A 24,527-nucleotide genomic window follows, 5' to 3' on the forward strand; every position below is an offset into this window, starting at 1 on the left:
ATGAAAAATCATCAACTTCATTAGTAAGGACAGGATAAAGCGGACGTCGAATATTAAATTGACCGGTCGTTTGCAAATTACGTTCCTGTGCCTCCCTCTCTTTCTTCTCCTGCAACTCCTTCTCCTCCAGCTGTAAAGCCTTATCTCGAGCAGCCTTGCGCTGCTCTTTTTCCGCCAAGGCAATCTCACGCTTCATACGTTCACGCACTGCTTTCTCCCACATTCGCACACAATCAAACATATCCTGTCTAGACCTGCGTTGAAACAAACATTGCTCCACAAACTGAACCTTTTGTAAATCAAACGACCCATGTAGTGGCCATTGCAACTCGGGATCAGACTTGGTGTATTTATTCCACAATTTACTGTACAATATAGGGGGAAGGCCAAATTTGATGTACATTTCACGGTTAGGGGTCCCCTCTGGGGGAGCCGGCTGAGATTCGTTTAATCTGTATGTGGTACCATTCCCAAGACAGCACATCCCTCGGAGTGTGCTTAAAACAGGCATGTTCAGAAAGTACCACAGAAACGTGATACCGTAAAAATGGCACTTACTATTCTTCACACAAATGTGCCGCTCAAAATACAAAGAAAGTTAGAGAAACATCTCTACATGCCTGCCTATGTGAAGTGCACTACACATATAGAACCAAATACATAGACTCAAATGTTAGCTAACTCAAATCATATTCATATTCATAGAACCACAGTAAGCGTCCGCAGACTACCTTACCAATCACAATTCTTACCCAAATCTCAAATATCCAGGTTCCAACTGCCAAGGTCTTTGATCAAATCAGCCAAATAGGCACTGTACAGCAACGCAGACGAGCAGGATCTCAGTCGGGGACCGGCGCCACCTGGAAGGTCAGATCAGAAGGAAGGGAAGAAAACACCGTGGGTGCCAAGACTTGGGTCACTCAGTGGCAGCGTACACGTCCATGGCGAGTTTCCAATCCTTCGTCACGACCTCTCCTTCGGGCATCCGAGTCGCCGATGAGTCCCTTCGTGGTCGCCAATTTGTGGTATTGGGTTCTCCAGGCCTACATACTCTGCAGAATACCCTCTACACCATAAGAACTGTTAACACGGAAACTAGAAAATGCAAAAGACAAGTTTATTAAGACCCCATGGGGTGGTGGTACATTCCTACAGCACCCTTCGGTAATGCAAGAAGTATCACACCGAACATCGGTGTAAGTCCTTCTTTTATACAGTTTTACAGACATTAAAAGATGGGCGGTACATGGTTACAGAGTTTTAGGTACATATATGGTCATTTTTGGAACACAGCCAACTCATGGGAGGGGTTACAACACCACTGGTCAGTTTGGCGGAACATTCCTAAGTGATGACTGGTCAGTCGAAAATGCGCATGTGCGGGCTTGACCGTTACTAAAAATAGCCTGTTGCTGGGCAAACTCAGGTGGTCAGTGGGACGGAGAAAGGACTAAAGGGCATGCTGACCACGAGGCGACTCATTCTCTAAAATGGCCGCCGTAACATACAAAATGGCGTTTAACAACTAAGGCCAAGATAAGGGAATAACGTGTAGCAAAGCTTAACGCTAACCCAGTCATTGTCAAATTACGACAATAGGACAGAATGGGAAATGCTGTGTACCATGTCTACCTGCATATCTTCCCATAGTAGCAAGATAGAAAGTTGGAATCTGGTGTCCCTGAACTCATAATTTAATAACACATCTTTTAGGGAGGATGGTTTTTAAATTCAGTGTTTGGAAATAGCAGTTTTAGAAAGTGGCTATTTTCTTGTTCAACCTTTCTGTGTGCCTCTGCCTGTTTGTGAATTGACTGTCTGGTTTGTGAGTCACAGGGGCTGGGGTGGCTACAGGAGGATGGTTGAGTCACCACTAGGCTGAAAAGACCTATCTGCATGTAGAGTTGTGGCAGGAGTAGCACCTGGGTCTGAATAGGGCTGTGCCTGCCTTCCACAATACTGGCTCCACCTCCTGCAGTGCGTCTGATAGCTCTGGCCTACACTCACAAAGGAAGAAGATGTGCACTGGCAGAGTTTAGTTTAGTTTTTAAATTTATAATGCGCGACAGCTACCCAAAAAGGGTTTCCCGGCGCAAAAGCAGGTCAAGGCATGTTAGACCGAAAGCATTCTATTTGTCGAACAGCCAGGTTTTTAATGACTTGTGGATCTGGATATGGTTTGTTTCATTACGAAGAGCAGTGGGGAGCGAATTCCAAAGTGAAGGGCCTAGGAACGAGAAGGATTTGCGCCCATCCCGGCTAATTTAAATTTTGGGACAATGAACCTTCCTTGGGCGGCTCACCGGAGATTCCAAGAGGGAAAATATGGTTTGGCCAGTGCTAGCAGGTAACTGGGAGCACTACGGGATTTGATTTTGTACATATAATTAAAAGCCTTGAATTTTATTCGGTTCTTTATTTTCAGCCAGTGTAGTTTGCATCGATAGGCCGAGATGGAAGTGGTTTTAGGGACTCCACATAAGATTATAACTGCGGCGTTTTGGGCCATCTGTAGTCTATGAGTTACAGATTTATTTGCTCCCACATAGAGCACATTGCCGTAGTCAAGCCTTGATGTAATTAAGGCATTGACTACGGTTTTTCTGGTTGCTTCTGGTAGCATCCAGCAAATTTTTCGCAGCCATTTAATGATGGTAAAACAAGTTGCTGCGACTTTAACTGATTGTGGATGCATAGTAAGTGCATCATCAATTATGATGCCTAAGTTGCGAACTTGTGGTGAGGGAGATGGAAGAAACCCCATTTTGCATGGCCAGTGTTGCTGGTTCCAGAGATCTTTTTGCTTTCCCAGTACTTTTATCTCAGTTTTTTCTCCATTTAGTTTCAAACATTTTTTTTGCATCCATGATGCTATGTTATTTAGACCAGTTTGTAGAGCGGAGGGGGTAGTTGTGCTATGTGAAGATAGGGAGAAAATAATTTGAGAATCATCGGCATATAAGGTGCTGCACTGTTTTTTTAAGAGACGTACAGCACTCCTAAAGAGATACTCCCTTTCGTTTCTCAATACATCCTCTTCCCTCTGCTCGGCTTTCTCATTCTTCGGAGTGGATATTAGCATGGATCTGCTAGAAAAATGGCAGAAGATAGGGTTTAAGATGTTAAGCGATTATATGAAAGATGGCGCTTGGATTAGGATGTCTGATGTGTCAACCCGTTATTCAATAATTTATTCTGTTTAATACGAGAAAGAAAGCCGGGGGAGTGGAAACAATGCTTAACCGCGAATAGGGACCCGGATTTATGTCTAAAAGCAACCAAAAAGTGGCAAGGGCAGGAAAATATGGTATTAACCCCTGCTATATGGAAGAGAATTAATGTTCTGAATTTTCCTGTATTAAGAGGTGCCAATTGGCGCAGAATGCTGTTTTTTAGTAAATGGCTTCTGTACTTCACTCCGGCAATGGTTAGTAAAATGTATCCTAACTGCTCTTCCAACTGTTATAGATGTCTGCATTATAACCCTGCTAATTGGTCTCATGTTGTTGCTCATTGTTCTAAAATTGTACCTTTCTGGGAAGAAATATTTGCATATACACAAAACCAGTGTAAAATATCAATTTCGGTTAATGTTAAATTGATTTTGTTTGGATTTGATCCTGAATTGATGTTAGAGGGGCAACTAGTTAAACTAATATATATAGCTATGGCTGTAGCGAGATCGCGAATTCTTCAGAACTGGCGTTCACAATATTGCCCCAATCTACATGAATGGTGCTATAAAATGCAAAAAGTCAGATTTAGTGAACATTTGTATGCTCAAAGAGTTGGGGCGACTCGTAAATTTGAGAAAATCTGGGGTTCGTACTTCGATTTTAACTGATTCAAATTGATTATGTTGTTTTTTTTTCTTGTTTCTGTGTTTAACCTTCATGAGATGGCCTTATGTGTGGCTTCTGAATTTGTTTTGGTATCTGTATATTTTGGCTAGAATATGATATGTTAGTGTTTGATTTTGCTTGATTATCCAAGACTTCAATAAAAATAATAAAAAAAAAAAAAGAGAATCATCGGCATATGAATACATGGATAAGCCGGATTTCTCCGCCATTTCAGCCAGAGACCTTACATAAAGTTTAAAAAATTAAGGGCTGAGGATGGATCCCTGTGGGGAAAAGAATGGACTTCAGAGCAGGCAGTTTAGGAGAAGACTTGGAAGGTTCGATTTGCAAGGAAGGCAATGAGCCAGTTTAGGGCAGTCTCTCCAATGCCCTGGCCTTGAGTGTATTTAAGCACCGTGTGGGATACCGTCTCAATTGCGGCGCTCAAGTCCAATAAGATGAGTGCCAGTGTATCCCCGTTGTCTAAATGGTGTTGTATGCCTTCTGTAATCCCAAGTAGAGTGGTTTCAGTTGAAAAGCCTGCTCTGAAGCCTGATTGAGATGAGTGAAGAAGATCGTGTGTTATGGCATATTGAGTTAGATGTATGTGAACATGTTTTTCCAAAATTTTTGTCAACACGGGGAGCAACGATATAGGACGGTAGTTGCTGGATATCTCTGGGTCCACATTTTCCTTCTTGAGAAGGGGATGGATCATCATATGTTTCCATCTTGAAGGAATTGTAGATTCTTCTATTGATGTAATTAGGAGGTGGGTTATCACAGATAATACAGAGGAGTTTAACTGTTTAAGTATAGATACGGGTAATGGGTCTTTTGGAGATCCATATTTGATGCTCTTTAAGAGTGTAATTACACTTTCTGTTGTAAGTAGAGGCCAAGTCATTAGGGAGTGATCTAAGTAATTGCGTTTTTCATCCTGTTTAGGAAAAGAATGCGCCATATCTTGTTGGGGTTGTGATGGATGAGCTATGAACTGGTGTGCTGTCTGTTCCAAAACAATATCTTGGTAAATTTTGTCGACTTTGTGAATGAAGAAGGAGGCTAACTCCTCACATTTAGTCTGAGTCAATGCAGGAGGCTGCATTAAGGTTTTGGATCTGGCAAGTTCCTTTAGCGTGTTGAACAGAGTTTTAGAGCAATTAGCCGCTTCAGAAATAGTGACAGTAACAAAGTTTACTCGTGTCTATTTGCAGAGTTTATGATATTTATTCAAAGCATTTTTATAGCGACTTGGACGTATAAGTGTAATCTTTTCTCCATTTTCTTTCTAAGATCTTACAATTCGTTTTTTCAGTTTTAAGTGACTCTTCGTACCATTGAGTGGTTGAACAATGGTTGTTTGTTTTTTGATTGGTCAGAGGTAGACTAGTATCTATGGCATCAGTGAGCCTACTTAACACTGAGTGCACCCAGAACTGGTTTGGACTGGATCCAGGGCCCCTAACACATGAAGAACAAAGACTTTTGGGGTATAAATATCTGAGCTGAAACCCCTAAACTTTAGACTAGAAAAAACTTTGTGATCAAGAACGAATCCCTGCCAAAGAAGAACAGCCAGGAAGACTGAGGAAAAGTGCTGCCATTGCTGTGTGTCTGGGAGCTGATCTGCAGTTGCTGAGAAAGAGGACTAGGGGACTTTCTGCTGTGTGCTGTGTCCCCCTACTTGAAGAGGAACTGTGCTGTGTGCTTTGTCCCTCTGAGGTGAACCTGACTCCAAGGGCCTGAGAAGAGCTGGCCTTCTGTTGGAAACTCAGGGGTATAAAAGTTTTGCCAACAACTCCTACAACTCGCCCTGCACCATGCTCTGCTGCTGCTGCCTCTGAGGGTAATTGTGTGCCCCCAGGACGTCACTGTTGCTGTCGTGCAGCCTGCCTGGCTTACAAGCCTATCAACTCTCCAGGAGCACCGAGGACGCTTTGTGCATCACCACTGCCGGCCCGTTACCGAAGTGAAACACTGAGGGTTGGTATTGTATCACCACCTGCCCCCGACCTCCAGAATTGCTGCATGGTCCCTTTTTAATCACCGGCACTACTTGAGCCTTCCTGCCCGAAGCCGGGTCCGTGATCAGAGAGGAGCCGCGTTGCAGTGAGAACGAAGCCGGAGGGTTGCCTAGCAACCGGGACTCCTGCAACTACATCACCAAGAAGCAGAGCGGAAGAAGGAAGTCCCGTCTCCACCGTAGCCCTGTACCGCAGGAGGAAAAGGGCTCCCATCGGAGGTCTGTAAGTAAGGAAGAGACACCGCAAGAGCAGCCCCAGGTAAACGCTCCCAGCCGCGCTCTGACTGTGTGAGGCCGGGAGCGGGTGGAGAGCCAGCGGGGGCTGCAAGTAACTGAGCAGGGGTGCAGCGTTGGCTGTTCGTACTGCAGGGGCATCCATGATTTCAAGTAATCTGGCGAAGCAGCAATCTCTGTTTTGGTTTCATAACATGCAGCGGGGACAACATTTAAGGACAGTGTCCTTTTGGTTTCATAAAGTGCAGTAGGGTCAATATTGAAGGACAGCGTCCTTTTGTTTGTACCGAGGGTAGCATTCCAACTACGAGCTGCGGTACCAGAGCCGGCATGCCACAGAGGAGGAAGTCAGTTGTCTTACGAACCGGACAGTGCAGGCGCTTGCAAAGGGATCAGCGCCACTGTAGTGAGATAATGGAGGGGGATAATCTCTGCACCCGTTTTCCTTTAAGAAACTGAACTGTTGAGCCAACATTTTTGGAACTGAAAGAATTACAAGAGAACCTTACTAAAAGTGAACCTTTACCAAAGAAACATTTCTAGAGAGAAACTATTCTTTTTTTTTGTATGTTGGTTTTATGTCGATTTGAGTCTGCCTAATCAGATAAAGAAATTTATATTTTCATAAATAAATTGTGTGGTGTCCATTTGTGGTGTTTCACTACGTTACTGTGAGTGTTGGTACAAATATTTTACACAGTGCCTTGGGTATAAACCCGTGCCAAGTTACCAAGGGGGTGAGCAGGGGTTATCAACAGTGTGTATCCCCCTTACCCTGACTAGAAGCAATGGTCCCCATTTGGACAAAGGTACTTACCTCTGCCAACTAGAGACCCCCATATCTAACAGATCTAACACCACCCAATAAAGTAAACACAAAAAAGTAGAAGCACCATGATCATATAACATACTATGACATACTATGATCCATCAAAGCCCATTCACAGACCGCCAGCGATATCCGATATATAAAAATGCGTGAATTTCGGAGGTGAAGCTGCATATTTCCCCCTGAAAACAATCTTCAGTCAAGCCGGATTCTGGAGATATGCTTTAGCCACCAGCTGTTGAAATGGAGTGAAAATCTGCCTTAAGCGCCACCTCCTTTCTACAGTAGCATGAGCAAAATCTGCTATGATAAAGAAAGTCACTCTGTTATGCTCTATTTTAGCCGTGGGGCTAGCCAGATCATAGAGGGCTTGACGTAACAGAAAGTTACCAAAATAAACCAGCACTGCCCATGGCCCATCTGGGATTTTAGGAGAACGTTTTGACAGCATTAAAGGGAACCTGTGAGCCCGCTGGATTTCCTTGTCCCAATCCCATGTAGTTAACTTGGGAAAAAGCACCACTTAGAAGGATAACCATATACTTTGTGGCATCGTTCCTCTTGACCCCTACTGGGACTCCCAAGAAACGTAGATTGTTACAACGTTGATGTTTTTTTTGATCTTTAATTTTCTACATCATTTCCTTTACAAGCCTCTCATGAGTTACACCCTGAGTTTTTATGGCCACCACTTCTGTTTCAAGGCTCTCGGTCAGAGTTTTAATAAAGGCTATTCTGTCGGTAATGTCAGAAACGGTTCTGCCGACTTTCCTAATGGCACCCAGCAGTTTTTTAGCAGCATGTCGACCTCTGCGCTTGTCAATTTTGACCTCCTCCTTGAAACACTTGACAGATTGCAAAATCATTGTGATAGAGGGGTCTCCCAGATTTCCTGTCTCTGATATCCCACCAGGCCTTATCATAGCAGAGCCTGCCAGATCTCCTCCAAGTTTGCCCGCTCTTTCCTCCGAGGCAACCAGCTATGTAGCAGAGTAATCCTACTTCAGATCCCCCAAACTGCCTCCTTCAGACATTTCCCATAAACTGTTCTCTTTCTTTCTCCCTCTTTTCGAGAGAGATTTTCTTTGCCACTGAGGGTTTACTAGGTCTTCTGGCCCGGAGCTGTTGTTCCAGTTAGCCCCCCGTACACTGGACACTGATATACTGGCATCGGAGATTTCTGACTTATCCATCAGGGAATAACATTTCTCAGTCATATTGGAGGGCATAGCTCAGCTTTGAGGGGTGCTTGCTATTTTACTCTTAGTGGCTTTATCAGCCTGGGGCACCACCACTGTGGTTGCTGTATGGCTTCCTTCAGCTATATTGTCCCCATTCGAGGAGCCTGGATGGAGAGCATGTTCTTCTCCCTTACATGAAGCTTCTAAAACAAACTTAGTTTGTAATAGTGGATCAGTCTCAGCTTCTACAGTGGTATTAGGTATCTCAAGATCAGCTTTGAACTTAGTTGCCAGTTGCGTTCCATCTCCCCTCTCCTGACCATCAGGCAGCAGAGAACCCGCACCAGCAATACAAAATAATGTAGTAATCAGGGGCTGAAACCCTTCCACTTAACTGGAGAGCTTCGGAGGTGCTTTTTTAAAAGTCTCCAGATTATCCCCCTTACCTGTTCAACCATCACCCTTTTTGCTGCCAGTTCGACTCTCTGAAATTGTCTTGCGCCATGTGGGGGGCTGAGCAGCTACCGCCGATGAAGAGAGGGTTGACAGAGCAGCGCGAAGTTTAGCGGCTTTACCACCACGTCCCGCCATTCTCATCTGAGGATCCCCCCGCTGTGGAACCGGAGACAGAACAGTCGGTCGACGGACAATCAGCCAGTGCCATAGGACCGCCAAGGAAACCGAGAGCAGCAGTTGACTGAAAGCACACCACCGAGCGCTGCTTGCTCCGAATATCCTCCTCTGAAACTGGTTGAGGTGATCCACTTCCCCAGTCCTAGTGCTGGGATAGATTCTGCTGTGCATACTACTCCTTCACTAGGTCGGCTATCTCGAGGGCTTGAAGTCTGGTCCAAGAGTGGTTCAAGTGGTGGACTTACTAGAATGCAATCTTTCCTCATAGCCTCAAGTTCAGCACTCCTAATGTTTTACCACAGGTAGTTATGTGGGAGTATTCAGGTGTAGTGGTTTCCCCCAGTGGGCAGTTTTCTGCGATAGAGGTATTCTACTCATGATGTCTTTCCCAATTACCAGAAGTGGTAAAATTACACCTGCATCTAAAATGACACCTGCTGTGTTTGAACTCAATAAAGTACAATTGATTAGGGTGAGTGACTCCATAGTATACATGGATACACCTGTTTGAAATCCCTGCCACCTCATCTACATTTGAAACAAGAATTTATGAAGTTCAGGTGAGCACTGAAGTCCTTCCTTTTCTTTTCAACTAATGACTAACATGGACCCTCTTTCTCGTCAGTGCATTGACTTGCAGCAGGGTGACCAGGAATCCTAAATTTGCCGGGGAGTCCTGTTTTTTCACCAGCTGTCCCTGCTTATTAAATACATTCTGACAATACTGTTGTCAGGAAGGGTTGATTGAACTCATAAGGAACCAGGTTTTCACGTGTGCCAGTGTAGGATTAGCTAGCTGCCTTTATTAAAAAGCAATTTAATTAACACAGGCCTGCATTCTGTGTCCACATTCCATGAAGTCCAGAGGACTGAACAGGATTGACTTCTGTTCCACCCTGGAATATAGTGAGCAAAATGCGTTCACCAAGTTTATTATTTAATTAAAAATAGAGCTGTTACATTGTGGCAGATCAGATTTCATCATCATTGTTAGATCTGGGGGTCTCTAGTTGGCAGAGGTAAGTACCTTTGTCCAAATAGGGACCCTTGCTTCTAGTCAGGGTAAAGGGATACACACTGTAGATAACCCCTGCTTACCCACTAGGTAGCTTGGCACGAGCAGGCAGGCTTATCCCCAAGGCAATGTGTATAATATTTGCACTTAACACCCACAGTAACTCTAAAACACACCACAAACTGAGACCACACAGGTAAGTATATATAAAAATATATCTTTATCTAGTTTTAGGCAGTTCTTCAAGGTAATGCAGTTACATAAATCACTTGACGTTTCTTTATATTTGTACTTGGCTAGGAAGTTATCTAGGGAACTTATCCCAGTCTCAGTCTTTTAAAATAGTAGGAAGGGGAAGATATCAGTAGAAGCTGTGAATACTTTAAAAATAGCCGAATGCCGTATCTTTAGCGCTGTTCTGAGGCGCCGGTACCGTGTTCACAAAGAAAAGTCTCCCCACTTAGGAAAGGCCTTCCCGTGGCCTCGGCCGGTCCCGTTAGCTCTCCGCCCGCTCTCGACAATCTAACCAGCGGCGGTGAGCCAGAATGCGATTTTTGGGCTAGGACGGCCGCTCGGGGATGAGGCACACACCCCCGGATCCCTCGGCGAGGACGGGTCTTCTCACGGACTCAAGCTCGGCTCCTTCACACCGTCCAATCAGTGCGCGGCCCTTCAGGCGAGCCCCTTGTGACGTGGAGACTCCTCACGGTGATAGCCACTCGCAGTGCGCCTTCTCTGGACGAGCCCCTCGTGATGGACCACTGGGAGCGCGAACCTGGCGATGACGCGGCGGCCCGGGGACCAATCCCAGCGCAGCGCCGCCGGACCAGGCTTCGGAGTTGCTGAGGGGGATCGTTCGCTTCGAGCCAATCAGGGTGCAGCTCCTTCGATTTCTTCTCCGCGGCCCAGGCAGAGCCGGCGTAACTTCAGGCGATTTCTGGCCCCGGGCAGTGGCGGTGCTGGGCGGCACGGCGGTTTGAGAGCGCAGGTCGTGAACTGACCGCCCACAAGACCACAAGATCGTTTGGGGTGATTCTTTATGCAGGGAGGCACCACGAGCCTCCGGTCACCCTTAAACATGTGCCGATGAGCACATCGATCTTCTCCCACGGCCAGCAGTTAGAAACACGCACTGAGGGCAAAACACAGCACAATCTTCACAGCGGTTTGGGAATGCTTGGGAACCTTTTAACCCTGGGTTCCAGGCAGGATGCCAGCTCTACTCAGGCCCTTGGAAATTGGTTCGCAGACACAGCACACAGCAAAGTCTTAAGGTCAAGCAGGGAGAGGTCACAGCACACAGCAAAGTCCCCTTCTTCTCGACTTCAGATGAACAGCAAAACAGGTCAGCCCCAGAGCACACAGCAAGGGCAGTCTTCCTCAGTTTCTTCAGCGGTCCTTCTTCTGGCAGAGGTTCCTCTTGATTGTAGAATCTGAAAATCTGTTGTCAGGGGTCCTTCTCTTATACCCCTAAAAGTCTTTGAAGTCTTTGTGCAAGTGGGCCCTGAGCCCGGTCTAAACCAGTTCTGGGTGTTGCTGGAGCACTTGGGCTTCCTGGCTTCTTCCTTCCTTTCAGTGTGAGGGGCAGAGGCGACAGCCGTCCAGCAGGAGGTGGAGCAAGCATTGTGGCAGGCAGGCACAGCCCTATTCACTCCCAGGTGCTATCTCCTCCCACCACTCTAGTTGCAGATGCAGTTATTCAACCATGGGCTGACTCAGACAACCTCCTGGGGGCTCCCCAGCCCCTGTCACCCACAAACCAGACAGTCAATCCACAAGCAGGCCCAGGCACACAGAAAGGTTAGACAAGAGAACAGCCACTTTCTAAAAGGACTGTTCTCAAACACAGAATTTAAAAACAACATTTCCTAAAAGATGTGTTATTAAATTCTGAGTTCAGGGATATCAATCACTTATGTCCCATCTTGTTCCTGTGGGAAGGTAGGCTGGTATCCATTGGGACCAGCCTCCCCATGTTAGTCTATGGAGCAAGATAACCTTGCAGCAGTGAACACACAAAATGGCTGCTGTTCACTACCAGAGCATGTTACCTGCACTAGTACATGCTCTACCTTTCCTATACACTGCACCCTGCCCAGGGGGGTAGCTTGAGCCATCCATAGGGGTGACCAATGTGTACATAAAGGGAAGGGTTAGGCCCAGCCAGTGGGGACACTGGCCAGGAGAACATGGCAGTTCACTGACTGCACACAGGCACTGCGGTGGCAGGCCTGAGACACCATTTTAGGGCTACTCATGTGGGTGGCACAATCAGTGCTGCAGGCACACTAGCAGCATCTGTCATCACCAGCCCTGGCACATCCAGTGCACTTTACTAGGGACTTCGTGGTGATACAAATATGCCAATCAGGTACATCCAATCAATATGATAATTTCCATAGGGAGCACTTACACTCTGGCACTGATGAGCAGTGACAGAGTGTCCAAAGCATCTAAACCAGCAAAAAATGAAATCCAGCACAGCATCAAAAATACAGGAGGCAGAGGCAAAAAGATAGGGGAAAACCGTGCCAAGGGTGTCAGGTCTAACACGTGTCCCCTCCAGCTGAAAGTGGGGATAACTCCCAACCTCTTGGGAGTCCTCTTCACTAAGGCGGAAGAATCTGGACAGACCATCGGCATTGGCGTGTTCTGTACAAGGGCGGTGTTCCACCGTAAAGTCCATTCCCTGTAGGGAGATGGACCACCTCAACAGTTTTGGGTTTTCACTCCTCATCTGCATTAACCATCTGAGGGGCATGTGGTCGGTCTGAACACGGAAATGAGTTCCAAACAGGTAGGGCCTCAGCTTCTTCAGAGCCCAGACCACAGCAAAAGCTTCTCTTTCAATCGCACTCCATCTCTGTTCCCTGGGGAGTAGCCTCCTACAGGTTGGTCTCCGCCCTCGTCGTTGATCTGTGAGAGTACTGCTCCCACGTTTTGCTCTGAAGTGTCTGTCTGCACTATGAACTCACTGGAAAAGTCAGGTGCCTTAAGCACCGGTGCGGTGCACATGGCAGTTTTCAGGGCATCAAAAGCAGTTTGACAGGCCTCGATCCAATTCACTTTCCTGGGCTGATTTCTAGAGGTTAGTTCTGTCAATGGGGCGACAATGGTGCCATATCCTTTGACGAATCGTCTGTAATACCCGGTGAGGCCTAGGAAGGCTCTCACCTCTGTCTGGGTCTTGGGGGGTTCCCAAGCCAGAATGGTATCAATCATTGCCTATAGGGGCGCCACTTGGCCGCTCCCCACCTGGTGTCCCAAGTACACTCTAGTGTAAAGGGTGTAAGGTCCTTCGAATTGCTTCAGCTAACCAACCTACTCCATCTGGGCTGGTATTAAGCGCCAAGATGCTCCTTGGAGTGGTAGTAGCACTATAGAAATGTATTTTATATTACATTACATTACACTGCTGATCCCTGCCCTATCTGGCACTTACTGGCCTTGATAGTGAGACCTGCCTTTTGCAGGGCCTTCAACAGTTTGTAGAGGCTTTGCAGGTGTTCCTCCCAAGTGGAGCTGAACACGGCAATGTCATCCAGGTATGCGGTGCTGAATTGCTCCAGCCCGGCCAGTACCTGGTTGACCAGTCTCTGGAATGTGGTAGGGGCATTTTTCAACCCAAAGGTCATGATGCAGAACTAGAAGTGCCCCTTTGGCGTTGAAAATGCTGACCTCTCCTTGGCCCCCTCAGTTAAGGCAATCTGCCAGTACCCTGAAGTCAAATCAAAGGTGCTGAGGTACTGGGCTGCTCCCAACCTATCCATGAGCTCATCAGCTCTGGGGATGGGGTGTGCGTCAGTCTTGGTGACCGCATTGAGCCCACGGTAGTCCACGCAGAACCGGAGTTCTGGAGGGCCACCGGGCATAGCAGCTTTCTTAGGCACTAAGACCACTGGGCTAGCCCAGGGGCTGCTGGAGGGCTCAATTACCCCTAGCGCCAACATCTTGGAAACTTCTTCCTTGATGCTGGCTCTGACCTTGTCAGCAACCTTGTAAAATTTTTGCTTCACAGGCAGACTATCTCCAGTGTCCACATCGTGGACGCACCAGTTGGTGACACCTGGGGTCAGGGAGAACAGGGAGGCAAACTCATCCAAGACCTGGCGACAGTCCCTCTGCTGCTCTGGGGTCAAGGTGGGCAAGAGGACCACACCATTCACTGACCCGTCTTGCTCCTTGGCTGCCAGGAGGTCAGGGAGAGGATCACTATCCTCTTCCCCTCCAGCATCTGTAGCCATGAGCATAGTCACTTCAGACCTCTCAAAGTGAGGTTTGAGGCGGTTCACGTGCAACACTCTCAGGGGCTGCCTGGGAGTCTTCATGTTAACCAGGTAGGTAACTTCGCTCTTGCGCTCTACCACCTCATATGGCCCGGTCCACTTGTCACGGAGCGTGCAAGGCTCTACCGGCGCCATCACCCACACTTTCTGACCAGGGTGGAACTCAACCAGAGTGGTATTCTGGTCGTACCATCTTTTCATTTCCTCCTGGCTAGCCTCCAGGTTCTCTTGAGCGAGCTTCCTGAAGCGCTTTGTCTGGTTGCGGATGGCCAGCACATAGCTGAACACATCCTGGGGGTTTTCCCACGGGATTTCTCCCACCCCTTCTTCACCAGAGTGAGAGGTCTTCTGACAGGGGGCCATACAGTAATTCAAAGGGACTGAACCCTAAGGATTTCTGAGGCACCTCCCTGTAGGCAAACAACAGGCATGGTAACAAGACGTCCCACTTCTGGCTCATGGGTTCTTCTAGGCCCATAATCAATCCTTTTAGGGTGCGGTTGAACCTTTCAACCAACCCATTTCCTTGAGGATAGTAAGGAGTGGTAAACGTGTAGGGCACCCCACACTCCTCCCACAGAGACTTCATGTACCTAGAGATGAAGTTTGTACCCCTGTCGGAGACCACCTCTCTGGGGAACCCCACTCGGTAAAAGATCCCCATTAAGGCACGGCCCACCACGGGGGCTGTGACTGTCCTGAGAGGGAATGCGTCCGGGTACCGGGTGGCATGGTCCACCAAGACCCGGATAAACCTGTTGCCTAAGGCTGTCTTGGGGTCCAGGGGCCCCACGATGTCGATGCCCGCCCGCTCAAAAGGGGTGCACACCACAGGAAAGGGTTGGAGGGGTGCCAGGCACTTCCCTCCGATTTTGCCACTGGCCTGACAAGTTTGGCAAGACTTACAAAAGGCACCGACACGCTTCTTCATCTGGGGCCAGTAGAAGTGGGTGACAAGCCTGTGATAGGTCTTGTCTTGCCCCAGATATCCTGCGAGAGGCACATCATGAGCCAGACCCATTAGGAAGTTCCTGAAGCGCTCGGGAACCACCAGCACACAGGCTGCACCGGGCTCAGCGAACTTAGGCTCACTATAAAGTAAGTTATCTTCCCAGTAAACAAAATGCTCCTTGGACCCTAGGCCTGCTGCCTGATCTGCAGCCTGCTGCTGTGGTACTGAAGATTCTGGACCCCGCTCTTGTATGGTACCGAAGCTCTACACTCGTGTCAAAAATATCATCGTATCATGACGAATTTGGTATCGGCAGACCGGTAATGACTAAGACATTATACCTATGCATTTGCGTCATGATGGAGTGATGCAATCACCTTGAAATCGTACTTTCTGTCTTGAACCCTCGGGTTCCATTTTGTGAGCGGCATCCATTTTGTGATTGCCCTTACATAGCCAAAATGACCAAGGCCGAATTCGATCTGAAAGGACACGTACACCTTTGCTGACTCCTCTGTGACCTGGGCAAGCTGACTCCACTGCCTCAAACCAAACCTGTTCGGGCAGTCCCCATCCCAATGGCCGAGCGAGATTAGCATCAAAGCACAACATGTCATAAACCGTTCATCGTATACAAGCTGCTCTTATCACACACCTGTCCCTGTTTCTTCTTTATGATCTGTTTTACAAGGAGGAGGTGCCCGATTTTATTGGGGGTTCATCGATATCTTATGGAAGTTCAGGGCCTTGCCGGGTAATTTATCACGAACTGGACAAACCAAAATATGGGCTTGCCATCATGACTCTGCTTTTTCTTTGTTGTGAAAATATGTATATGGCCGAACCGTAAAACAAAGAATTCTTGCCTGAAGCTTATATTTGTGTATAAAAAGAAGAGGCTAGTTCTGTAAAAACGAGCAGTCTCCTGAGAACATACATGTGCTTCATGCTGTTGTACTTCTAGGATACCTGTTACTGGTTGCAGCCAATAAACTCGATCCTTGACATCACCTAGAAGACTCTGTTTTTCTGTGGTCCAAAACAGGAAGAACTCAAGAGGTCTTTGGGTGTTCCCCTGGCACCGCCGGGTCCCTAAAAACCCGGTACCTCAGTTGGCGCCCAACTCGGGGTGGTATCAAGCGGTGTCGGTCCAAGCCAGATGTTCGTGAGGAGCTTCGTGTGAAAATTCCAGAGGACGGCCAGCCACTTCAGCGACCCCTGTATGTCGACGTGGTTCCGAAGGTCTTTGCTGCGAGGATCCCCGCGTCCCGACGGTTACGAAGGACTGCTGCCCTGACTATCGCCCTGTTTTGGACCCCTTGATGCTTGGTAGAGCGAAACGATAGACGAGTCTTCTAGTGACGTCATCGATCATCGATACTTCAGTTAAGTATAAGTGGAGCGTCTCCCAGTCCTTAGTTTAGTTCTTAGTTTTGGTATCCTTGAGATACTCTTTGATTTGGAACTTGCAAGCGCCAAAGCCGAGGGACTCGTGTATTCACGAGACTATCGTATTCGATAATCCTTTGAAGTTTGAAGCTAGACTAGAGAGCGAAGATGCCTGGTCTTAGCAGACTTGGAAACTTGTTTTGTCTTGGTTGTAGTAGGGACTCCCGATTAGAGGATTCGTGTCCGGTTCCTCTGAGTGGAACTCCAACATATGAGCTCTATGTGAAGCATGGCGTAGGCCCCATCACATATAATGAAGTGTGGATCCGATACACCAGAAACTATGGTGTTTTAAAATGGCCCCAATATGGTAGTTTCGATACAGAGATTTAGATAATCTAGAGGTGAAACTTTTCAAGAAGAAAGCCCGGCCGGCGATGTTTGACTCCTTTCGCCTATGGCGCAAAGAAGCCAAACAGAAAGAAATGAAACTAGCAAAGAAAAATAAACGAGGTATGTCAATGGTGCAAGCTGCTGTTGCGTTCAGGGATAATGAGGAAGAGCAAGAGAATGAACAAACGCTTAGAAGTAGGAAGTTAGCAGTAGATAAATGCTACCCAGTTCTGCCACGTAAAGGACGAGGATCAAAAGACGAGCATGAGAAGGACCCTTTAATGTCTCATCTACTGAGTTCTCCACCTCCATATGCGCAAAGTGCTACAGCACCGCAACAACCTTTAGTTGTACAACCTCCTATTGTTGGACAACAGGTTCTAATACAATCACCAGCTCCTCTTCAGCCGGTTTCTACTCCTCCGGCGCAGCCCTCTCAAGGGCCGCCGCCTTTGCTACATACTCCATCTGCTTTCTCTACGACTTCGCCTACTGCTCCCACTGCTTATCCTAATACTCTCTCCGCTACTGCCTCCACTTCTGCTTTACATCAGCCTGTCTTTTCTGGCGTATCTGCCTTTCCGTCAGCTTCTCCTTCTGTTCGACAGAGAGTAGTAAATACTGTCACTGGTCTTTTCTCACCTTTCTTTGGGTCGCCTAAGACGACCCCTAACACAGAACGTAGACAGTTGCGGAGTCGACTGCCTTACTATCATGAGAGAGAAGTACTGAATGAGTTAGCGCGTAAATGGGTTAAAAATACTGTAAAGTATGACGTTCAGTCCGTCATGGAAGTCTTCCGTCAGTGGGAAGCATCTACACAGAGATATGTTTTTGAACAAATGTGTGTATTTCTTTGTGAGGATTTGGAAGGCAATGATCCAGCATACGACATGCCTGAATTATTCCGTGTACGGTTCAAGTTCGCAGAAGGCATGATTGTGGGTGCCGATGTTGAACAAGCAATTGAGATTTTGTTGTCTTATAGGAGTAAGGGAAGCAATTCTCGATCACTATCTGAGCATGACATGCCAGGTAGGGAAAAGGCGCGACAGTATCCCATGAGAGAGGTTCCTCCAGTTTGGAGGGAAGGTGTTGCAAATGCGAATCCAGCAATTCCGCCGCATTTCCAGCATGTATGGGTACATGTTCCCTGGAAAAGATCTGAGGTTTTAGCGCTCAAGCAGACGTTGCCTGATCCCCGTAAAAATCCTGCAGGGTATTATAAGGAGTTATCACAGACTGCTAGCTCATGTATCATGAATTTAGCCGATGTAGACATGTTGTTTGGAAATGTTGTTCCACAGCCTTTATGGGGAAAGATTCGTCAAGCAGATCATGATCAAGAGTTAGGTGACACATGGGTTAATATTGCTGCTGCTGATGCTAGACAAGTTGGTGGCTCTAAGCCCGAGCCTTTAGTAGCAGAACTTCCTGGTAGAATTATCGCGTATATGAAGACTTTAATGTCTGAATTGCGTGTAAATTGGGACAAGTTGTCTGCCTGCAAAGAGAAGAAAGATGAAAATGTGTCTGACTTTTTCACGCGGTTTGAAGAGACCTTCGTCGATCATAGTGGTCAGGATATGGCTACTGAGGGTGGCCAAACATTGTTTGTTGACAAATTTGTACATAATTTGCTTCCTGAACAGTGTAATAAGTTGAAAGATTCAGAAAGTGCTTGGGCCGTTTCCACGTCAGCGCAGATTTTAGCCACAGCCCAGTACTATGAGAATAGGCGCAAAGATGAGCTAGAGAAGGCTGATAAAAAGACTAAAGAATTGAAAACTAAAATCCTTCTACAGCAAGCTTATCCACCTCGTACTGCTAGTCAGCCCGATTATCAGCAACACCAGCAGTATTCAAGAAACTCGCAAAGAAACGAGTCTTCTCAACAGCGTTTACCATATGGACCGAATCAGTGTGCGTATTGCAAGGAAGAGGGTCATTTCAAGAATAGTTGTCCGGCTTTGTTACGACGTATGAATGGTGTTTCTGGTGCAAGAGGTAGAGGTGTTCAGCAAGCCCCTAGAGGTAGGGGTCGTGGAAATGTCCCCCAGAATGCTCCTTCTTTCCCGCTTCAAAATTCTATGAATAGTTTTGACCAACAGAATAATGCGGTTTCTAGGACAGCTCAGTACTATGCTGATGACTACTATGCAGAAAACGAGAATGAGGGTAACGATTGCTAGGACAGCCATGGACAAAGAGAGGGAGTTGTTTCAGTTCCAGTAGATCAGAATGGACCTTATGTTGAGGTGATTACTTCAGGTGTGTCAGAGCCTTTTCTGTTGGATACTGGTGCTACAAAGAGTTCTATTATGCACTCCAAGCTCCCTGGCGCACCTTTGTCTGGAAGAATGAACGTTTCAGTAGGTTTTTCTGGCGCCCCGGTTAGGAACCCGATCTCTAGTCCTATGTCCCTTTCTGTTGGGCCATGTGAATTAGAAGCACCCCTCATTCTTACAACAGGTTGTGGTGAAAACTTGTTGGGATTGGATTTGTTAAAGAGATTATATGCGACTTTGTACTGTTCTCCTTCGGGAGTACAACTTACACTGGGTAAGAAAGTGTTTTCCCCAATATATTTGTCAAGAGAGAAACTTCCAACAGAATTGTCGTCTCTTCCAGATATACTTTGGGCTACTGGCTCTAATGATGTGGGTCTTTTGGAAATAGCGCCATATGTTATAACATTGAAAGCCAATGTTAGGTTGCCACGTATTCCCCAATACAAGATCTCTAGCGAAGGTGAAAAGGCGTTGTTAGCGATCATTTACGATCTGATTGAGAAAGATGTCATTGAAGAGACAACAGGCAACATTTGTAACAGTCCTGTTCTACCGGTTTTAAAGCGTACTGATCCTTCCCAGCCACCTGTGTACAGATTTGTGAATGATCTTAGAGAAGTGAATAAGATTGTTGTGCCAGAGTTTCCAGTTGTTCCTGATATTACTGCCCTATTGACTATGATTCCAGCTTCAGCCACTTGGTTCTCGGTGATTGACTTGAAGAATGCTTTCTTCAGCATCCCGATTGCCGAGGAGAGCAGAGATATTTTTGGCTTCAATCTAGGAGGCCGAAGCTTCCGCTTCAAACGCGCTCCTCAGGGCTACTGTGAAAGTCCATCTATATTCAGTCAGGCTCTGAAATCACAACTTGACACAATTGTTCTACCTGATGACGCAACCCTTATTCAGTACGTAGATGATTTTCTGGTAGCCGCAGATACTGAGGAGATTTGCAAAGCAGCCACTTTGTCATTGTTGCGTCATTTGTGTGATCTGCCCCACAAAGTCTCTCTTTCAAAACTGCAATATTGTCGACAAGAAGTGACCTACTTAGGTCACATCTTATCGAAGGAGGGAAGGAAGCTGACCCCAGAAAGAATACAGGCAATTGCAAAATTGAGTGTCCCATGGACACAGAGAGAAGTGCGTGCTTTCTTGGGCATTACATCATATTGCAGACAATGGATACCGAATTTCTCCTTGGTGGCCAAACCTTTGGTGGCATTAACTTGCAAGGATACACCAAATCCCATTCCATGGTCTGAAGATTGTCAGAGAAGTTTTTACGAATTGCGCGATGCATTGTGTTCGGCTCCTGTGTTGGGTACCCCCGACTACAGTAAGCCTTTTACGTTGTATGTCCATGAGAAGGAAGGTTGTGCATTATCAGTCCTTACACAGTCCTTTGGGGGCAAACAGCGCCCATGTGCGTACTTTTCGTCGACTTTAGATCCTGTAGCTAAGGCGTTGCCAAGTTGCTTGAGGGCCACTGCGGCAGCAGCTGTCTGTATTCGACAGTCTGCTGGGTTAGTAATGAATAATACACTAATAGTTATGGTCCCACATGCAGTAGACATTTTGCTAAACAGAACAAGGACACAGCACTTAACTAGTGCTCGACTGTCAAGTTATGAGCTGACACTGTTAGCGAGTCACATACACATAAAGAGGTGTGATACATTGAACCCAGCCACGTTATTGCCCATTCCAGTAGAGACAGATGAGGTCGAAAAACATGACTGCTGCTTTAGGACAGAAGAAGAGACAAAAGGGAGAGTAGACTTACAGGACACTCCTCTTCCTGAATGTAACAATACTTTATGGGTTGATCGTTCATGCTTCAAGTTGCCGAATGGTGATACGACTGCAGCATGTGCTGTGACATCATTGCATACGATTGTTGAAACTGCACGTATCCCACACAATTCTGCACAAGCAGCAGAGTTGATTGCACTTACAAGAGCGTGTGTGTTGGCAAAAGGAAAACAAGTGAATGTGTACACAGACAGCCAACACGCCTTTGGCGTGGCTCACAGTTTTGGACGATTGTGGCGTGAACGTGGGTTCCTGACGTCGCATGGTACAAAGATCCAACATGGTCAGTTAGTAAATGAGCTTCTCGAGTCACTGACCTTGCCACTACAAGTTGCGATTGTGAAATGCAGTGCACACAAAAAGGTGACGGATGATGTTGGTCGTGGGAATGCATTTGCGGATGAAGTTGCGAAAGAGACTGCAAGGAATGTGATGAATCGAATGTATGTTGCAGGCCCCGCAAGATGTATTGGTGATGTTGGCATGTGTGAAGACACGATTGAGAGTGTGAAGTCCATCCAAGCCGAAGCCACAGAGAAAGAGGTGAATGAATGGAGAGAAAGTAAGGGTAGATTGGATGCGAATGGTTGTTGGATTGAATTATCAGAGCATCAGAGATGGTTGTTACCCGATGCGTATGTGCTTGCAGTGGTGACAATGGCTCATGGGATGGCTCACATCAGTGTGAAAGGGATCTGTAAGTTGTTGGCTCCAGTATGGCAGAATAGTGGAATCCCTAAGTGTGCAGAGAATGTGGTCAAGAACTGTATGGTGTGTCTGAAGTACAATCCTGGTAGGGGAACCCCAACTCCAGCTGGTCATTTTGCGCCTCCAACGTATCCGTTCGAGGTTTTGCAGCTAGATTTACTCCACATGGAGAGGTGCAACAATTTGAAATACGTACTCGTTGTTGTTTGTGCCTTTTCCAGGTGGGTGGAGGAGTATCCCCTTAAGGACAATACTGCCTTGTCCACAGCCAAAGCCCTTGTCAAAGAGTTCTTTCCTAGGTTTGGAATGCCTAGAATGGTCTGGAGTGATAATGGGAGTGAATTTGTGGGACGAGTAATGAAGAGAGTGTGTGAAGGGCTAGGCATACGACAGAAGTTCCACGCTGCAAATCACCCCCAATCAGCTGGATTAGTAGAGTGCTACAACGGCACGTTAAAGTTGAAACTGGCCAAGATTCAAGCAAGCACAGGTCTTAAATGGCCTGACGCCCTGCCTTTGGCACTCCTATCAACAAGAATGACTGTTCACTCTAGAATTTGACTTAGTCCACATGAAATTGTGTTCGGCCGCCCAGCCAACATATGGGGAGTGCCAAGGCCCACAAGGTTCAGTGAAATAGAGCATCCTGTACTGCTTGACTATCTGTGCGAATTGACGACTAAATTGCATGTTTTACACCAACAGGTCCACAGTTTCTCCCCGCCAGCGTCTGATGATCCAGGCCACGCAATTGAACCTGGCACCTGGGTCCTGGTGCGCAACTTCCAGCGAACCAAGAACGAGCAGCCTCGCTGGTCCAGACCCTTCCAAGTGTTGCTGGCTACCCGCTCTGCAGTACGTGTCCACGGCAAGAAGAACTGGGTGCACAGCGCCCATTTTAAGAGGGTCCCGTTACCTCTGCCTTACGACCAGCGGGTCCAGGAGGGAATTGCTGACTCTGAGGTTGAGACTGTGCCTCGCTTCTTACCCTTCAGTGATGCACATTTGAAAGGAACTACTTCTGAAAAGGAGAGCGATAACATTTTACAAGAAGCTGTGCCTCCGTCAATTCGATTGAACACTGCTGAGCCTGAACTCCTGTTTCTAGACCACACAGCACCTGGTCGAAACCGCTATAACTCGAGGCCAAGACCTATGACTATGGACTAATAAATATTTTTCTTTTTTATTGTGCAGCTCTCTCATCCAAGAAACTTGCTCATTTTTGATTTTCGAACCGCCATCCGGTTCTGCTGCTAGGGTCGCGGTTGCCACAGTCTTTGGAGTGCAGCTGGAGACGGTTAGGTCGACAGTTCTGGTTGGTCTAAGGGAGTTGCCCTAAACTGACAGAAGCACCCCTTAGCAGAATCAATCTCCCACCGCGGGCAGCAACTTAGAGGATGGAGTTTCCCAAGATGGAGAGACCTGCCAGATCTTCGAACTTTGAAACGAGAATATGCACTGTGATAGCGAAAACACGATTTTTAATAATATGCATTTTCATGTTGTGTAGTATAATGATGTTTTGATTGGCTATGCTTTATTCACCTTTCGAGTTTCATTTGCACACGACACTCAGCCCACACCTCTTCCTACTGTTTCCCCGCACTCTTTTCACCCTCTACCTGAACACGAGTCTGCCAGAAGATTAGAATTTATAAATATCATTCGTCCAGCTCCTACACCAGCACCAGGTTGTAATGAACACCACAAATTGTTGGGTATGTGGACTTATGCCACACACAACAGATAAGGGTATCCCGTATTTTGTCCTGCCATTCAGCTACTATGGTTCCTTGTGAGCTTTTCAAACAATGTTCCTATTTGCCATAGAACCATATCCCCCGCGTCCCACAGGAAGAAATTCGAGCGACAAGGCACTAGTGGCAGGAATCAGAAATATGAGCAGAGATATCGATACGTATCGAACGATCCCCAAAGATGAATTTAAGGCGTACAGTAGATGGAATATAACTAAATATGGAATTTCCTTGAGTGAGAGCCAGCGAGCAAAGAAATCCTCCCCAATCTGGATAGTACCCCATCAAGGTCACCTATGTCTGCAGGGAAATGGCAAAAACCCTAGAGCTCAGTTAGGGAAGAGTGTCTGTACTGAAACTTACGTTTTCTCGTCTCAGACCTCCCCTTCATTCCTAGCAGCTAAGGGTACCTACTTTGTCTGCCATGATAGAGCATATACATGGTTGCCCCCTGACTTTTCGGGCCCATGTTTTATCTCGTTCCTGTTGCCACCCACCTACACGGCCGAGGCAGATTACCACCGGACAAGGACAGTTAGGGGTGTTGTGAGTAAAGACGACACTGCGGAACAGGAGTTTGGGGATTTCGCAAAAGGTTTTCTGCCGTTTTGGGGGCCTATGGTGAACAGCAGGAACATTCGCCAATTGACGAGGGTAGTTGAATCCGCCGTGATTGAAACGGCTGGTGCCCTTAGTAACTTGACTGCGGAGCTCCAGTCGGACCGCCTTATGACTCTTCAGAACAGGGTTGCCCTAGATGTCATACTTGCAGACCGTGGTGGGGTATGTAAAGTGATCCAATCCAGTTGCTGCATTTTCATCCCCGATAACGCTCCGACAGTATACCAGGCCATCTCCAAACTGCATAAGATCTCTGAATCCATTCACATGGATAAAGGGGACTGGTCCTTAATGGGGTGGTTCTGGGAACTGATATCTGCCTGGGGATGGAAAATCCTGATATTCATTGGAATGATCTTAGCCATTCTGTTCCTGTTCTGCCTGTGTGTACAGTGCGCTCCTGCAATATGTGGCCTCTGTGCTACATCATGTGTGAGGAAGCCTGTATCTAGGGACGAACTAAGTAATAGGATGATGCTACAGCAGCATCTCAACGACTTCATGAATACAGATTTGGACTCAGATTAGCATGAGTTATTGCCTATATAA

Source organism: Lissotriton vulgaris, chromosome 2_1, assembly GCF_964263255.1.
Source record: "Lissotriton vulgaris chromosome 2_1, aLisVul1.2, whole genome shotgun sequence".
NCBI classification, from domain to species: domain Eukaryota; kingdom Metazoa; phylum Chordata; class Amphibia; order Caudata; family Salamandridae; genus Lissotriton; species Lissotriton vulgaris.